Source organism: Parasteatoda tepidariorum, chromosome 11, assembly GCF_982258835.1.
Source record: "Parasteatoda tepidariorum strain Cologne lab strain chromosome 11, Ptep-v5.0, whole genome shotgun sequence".
In the NCBI taxonomy this organism is placed as follows: Eukaryota; Metazoa; Arthropoda; class Arachnida; order Araneae; family Theridiidae; genus Parasteatoda; species Parasteatoda tepidariorum.
The window spans coordinates 42,036,518-42,041,558 of NC_141765.1; the positions used below are offsets into that span (position 1 = coordinate 42,036,518).

Genomic DNA, 5,041 nt, shown 5'->3' on the forward strand with positions numbered 1-5,041 from the left:
TTTAGATCTTCTGTAGAGGGGATGGCTCCCCTGCTTTATTAGCCAACTACCTGAGCATGAAGTCAAGCATTTTACGGTGGAACGGTTTAGAGAGAACCGATACCGCACACCTTTAATCCCTATGCAGGGTGATTAAAGTGGTTACCCACCCGCACACTGACCGCAGCCAGTGATGCTTGACTTCGGTGATCTGCTGGGAACCGTGTCTTTACGATCATTCTACTCCGGGACGTCCTTCTTACGGAAAATTAGAAGTCTTCCTTCGCGGTCGGATCAGGGTAAATTGTACTTGCAATCCTCTATGCTGAATTTTAAATGTTTCCTGATCTGAGCGGCTTAAGCTTATGTTTATCATAAAACTGGGCACCTAGAGCAGTGCAGCCATCATGAATTTATGATGCAATGAAGTGAAAACGATGGGATTAACAAACGATGAGGGAACTGAATAAACTAAATCGTATTCGTTTACTTGCTCCTATATGTAAATTTGCAAAAAATATGAGAGGTTTTCGTGACAGAGCAGGCTCACCATTTCGCCAAATGCTCTCTATTGTAGAGATAACGTGTACGAATTCCACCTTATATATCGATGTAGCATTGCAATGCCTGTCTCTAAAACTTGTACTATCTGTTCTTCGTCTTGACAGGGAACTATACGCCATACATTTTAATGAGCACAAAGGCATGTAAAAGTATACGTGATTAAAAAAAATTTATGGAGCTTCCTGGCCGAGTGGTGTTGACCACCAAACGTTCTGTAGTTGGTTCGAATATCACCGAAGCCCTAGATTTATCTTCGTACCGTTTTTCTACTTGACAAAGGCTTATAAACCGCTCTTCTGTGAAGTTGCGGGACGGGACGGATTTCTATTTCCGTCACACTAGAGCTGCACAATGGGCTATTGGCGACGGACTGGGAGACATCCAGAGGATGATCCGGAGACATTATGCATGCGTTACATGCATTATGCATTTCAAATTCCGTCCCGCAGTGGACTAATCGTTAAGACACGGTTCCCAGCAGATCACCGAAGTCAAGAATCGCTGGCTACGGTCAGTGTGCGGGTGGGTGACCACTTGGATCAGTCTGCGTAGGGACCGAGGGTGTGCGGTATTGGTCCTCGTTAAACTGTGCTACCGTAAAGTGCTCTACTTCGCGCGCAGGTCGTCAGGCTACCGAGCGGAGGTGCCATCCCCTCCGCAGAGGATCAAAATTGTGATGGCATGTCTTCGGATCATCCTCAGGGATGCTTCCCAGACCGTCGCCAATAGCCCATTGTGCAGCTCTAGTGCGACGTAAATGAACTACAACAACAACAACTCTACTTGACCAAGGTTTATAATCCTTAATTGATTACAAAAGTTTACAAATGTATGTTGTACCAATAATAAATAAATAAGTTGGCCTCCCTGGCAGAGCGGTAACGCTAGCCAAACGCTACACAAAACGCGGAGGGGGCGGGTTCAAATCCCGCCGCAAACCTGGATGTATTCTGCGTCCTTTTCTGAATAGTTCTATCTGTCCTTCTACTTGAAAAAGGCTTATAAGCCTTATAAGGCTTTCAAATTGAGCACACAAGCCTGCATGTGTATGTAATTTCAATAAAACAATAGACAATAAATAAATAAAATAAATAAATGTGTTCCTTCGTTTTTTTTTTTTTTTTTGATGAACATTACAATACTCTTATTTATAATTCTAATGACATCTAGTATTCTGCATCCATGCAATGCACAAAGTTAATTGTAATGTTCATTAATACAGAACGTTTGTTTAAAAAAAGAAGTTTTCAATTTTTAACGACACTTTTCCTTCAAAATGCAATGTACCAACATACACAAATCACAAAAGCTAAGTATTGATTTGGAAATTATTTGAACGTGTTAACTTCTGATTTGGAGTTTAACTGAACTCAAACAAGAAATGTCATCCTGGCTCAAGCTTTTAGTGACGGCACATAGGAATGGAAAATTAACCCAAACTTTGACAGCTATGATAACGACATCGAAAAATAATTTAAGGTACAGTGATTTTCAAACTATAGTTTTGAACGGATATTTTTAAAGTTAATTATGACAAAATGCTCTTTCTTTATAGATTGCGATCTTAAACTATTTTAATATGAAATTTCGTAATTTTTGTGTTTTATTTTAGCCCAAAAATCTCTAATTTATCCTTTTGAATAAGTTTTATTTTATTCAAAGAAAGCATATTCGCTGATAGCACATTTCTAACTAATACATTAGATGCATATTCAAAATATCTTAAACATCTGTTTCTCATAATTGCACATAATAACTATGAAAAAAATGAAAAGATTTATTTATTTATACTTAGTTATTTAAAATTATGGTATCTAAATTGTTGAAACTGGGAAGAGGATTTAGTAGCTATCCTCTCCAATCTATATCTCAATTATGTTAAATTATATTTTAGCGGACAGCTCGCCCTCTTATAATAAAATTTAAAATATTTATTTAATATGATACGTAAAATTTCGGTACAATATTTTTTAAATATTTGTTTAAAATAATATGCTTATTGGTGGTTGTAATAAAATCTTAAAGAGTGCACATTATCATTTTAGCTTGACAGAGACAAAAAAAAAACAATCACAATTCATCGAATTACAGCGAGGAAAACAGGATAAAAAACCAGTTTGGTTCACTGAGTAAACTTGACTTAGTTTCTATTAATCACATCCTAATCTCTGAAGGTTTCCTGTTGCAATCAAGCAAGTATTGATGCTCTTAATCTCGCCTTTCTCAGAAATCATTCGTTAAATTTTGATAGCGCTTTTGTTTATTACTCGCTTAAATAATTAACTCGTGACCCTAATATGTAAACGTTTTTTACTTCAATCACGACAAAAATAGACATAAAAAGGGTAAATATATATAAAGGGTCAAAATTATTTATAAAGCCGTGATTATGGAGCAGTCTGAATAAATGTATCATTATCATCATCAGCATTGGCATGACATTTTTAGTATGCAATAATGGCATTTAAACTAAATTTTCTTTTAACTGCGATCAGAAATATTATTTTCCGGAGAACGGAGTAACAGAATATATCGAGTAAATACTACCAGATTTGTAATAACACAACTTATTATCACAAAGCTGGTAGTATTTACTCGATATATTATATATTTGTATGCCCAATAATGTGCAGATAATAAAATATTTTTGTTATTATTTATCTATTCTAATAACCTAATATTAGTTCTAAGAAATCGTGAGTGGTGCATTCGGTTAGATCATATCAACAAACTAGATTTTTTTATTTTTTAGTGTTTTATATACTTATTAACAATGCTATACATATCAACAATGCAAGACGATTAAAAATTATATTATTTCTGAATTGTGTTGACTTAAAATACACTAACGTTTAAGTTATAATTTAGTGATACTTAAGATAATTAGGTTTTATAATTAAGTGAAATACAACAAAAAGCACTCTGCAATTAATTCAATAAGTAACTAAAAATTTATGTTATTAGTAAATGAAACGGTAATAAATAAGATATACGTTATGAAACTCAAAGAATACTCCATGACGTAATTAAAGTCATTTCCTTTTTCAAAATAATCAAGGCTTACATAAACAAGTATTGATTGCAGTCCTTTACTCAAAGAAACAAATTATTTTTTTTCTACAATTCAGTGAACCGGAAATGGTTCTTTTACAAACTTTTCCTCGAAAATTCTAGAAAGTCGGTTACAAAGAGAAGAAGTAGAAGTTTACTTTAGGATTCGAGGTAAAAGAAATTAAGACATTTATTTCGTTTATATAATTTCTTTTATGTAAGACCTTTTATTCTTGTGATATTTGAGCATCGTTTTATTAGAGAGGCCATTGCTTTCCTAAAGATTAAATTATTGGTCATTTCTTCCGTATTGCTTGTTAATTTGTTTTTAATGAGTAATCTGAGATGTTTGTTTCTCCAACTAAGCAAAAAGAAAAATAGTTCAATCAAGACTAGATTTTCTATCGCTTCAAGTAAATACAGATATTGTTATAATTAATTTTCTTTCTTTTATAATTAATTCATTTTCTTTCAAATAACATAAAATTTTAATTAGATTTAACAATGAAATATTTTAACATGTTAGTTTTTCAGTTTGCTTTTTTAAACATAAAGAAATACCTAATATGATTTTAAAAAATTCTATTTGTTGTTTTTTGTTTGCTCATTGTTTGTTTACTTGTTTACATTGTACAATTTTTCATTTAATTTTTTGCGATTTTTTTTATTTAATTTTCACTATTGATCAAATCTTTAATCAATCGTAAAATAATTGAGACCCATTTGTTCATGATATAATAACGAAATAAAGCTTAAAATTTTATGTTAACAAATAATTACCTATGAAAGATGAAAAAACTTGAGAAATTTAGTCTCGAGAAAGTTAGTTAAAATGGCGAAGAAAAAAAACTTCAAGGAATTTTATCAAAATTTAAAAAAAAAAACTTTGATTACTAATTTTCATAAAAATGTATTTGTGAGAAAAGTGGGAACTTGCGAAGAGGTAAATTTCAATGTCCTGTTATACATTCAATATTGAACTATGTTATACATTTCAATGTGGTATAAATTTACATAAATGAATGTATCAACATAATAAATGTATAAATGTATAATAAAAATTACATAAAAAGGAAACATTTAATGTTATGTTAACTTTTAAGCTGTTAAATATAAGTTTAGGCAATACGCAATAGTCATTTAGACAATAGAAGTTTAGACAACACCTGTGAAACTAAGTCACGGGGCCAGCAACACTACCCACGCCACTCTGTCACAGATATCCGTTCATGGGGCGGGCCACATTCACACATCACACAACAGAGAACAACACACAGAGAGGGAAACATCCATGACCTGAGCGGGATTTGAACCCGCAACCACTGGCTTCACAGTCAAGCATGCTGACCGCTCGGCCACGTAACCGGCCTACAGCAAATATATGAAAGTAAATTTAGAATGTGAAATTTTTATGAACAAAATGTTAATAACAAAGGGTAATGTCACA

General features: G+C 32.9%; 1 protein-coding gene across 1 annotated transcript in view; it reads left to right on the forward strand.

Moving 5' to 3' along the window:
* The first annotated feature begins 1,947 nt into the window (after window positions 1–1,947).
* Window positions 1,948–5,041, forward strand: part of LOC107448578 (uncharacterized) — a 99,398-nt gene continuing 96,304 nt past the window's right edge. The window contains exon 1 of the mRNA XM_071187860.2: window positions 1,948–2,022. The gene's annotated coding sequence lies outside the window, so the exon portion shown is untranslated. The remainder of the gene's footprint in view (window positions 2,023–5,041) is intronic.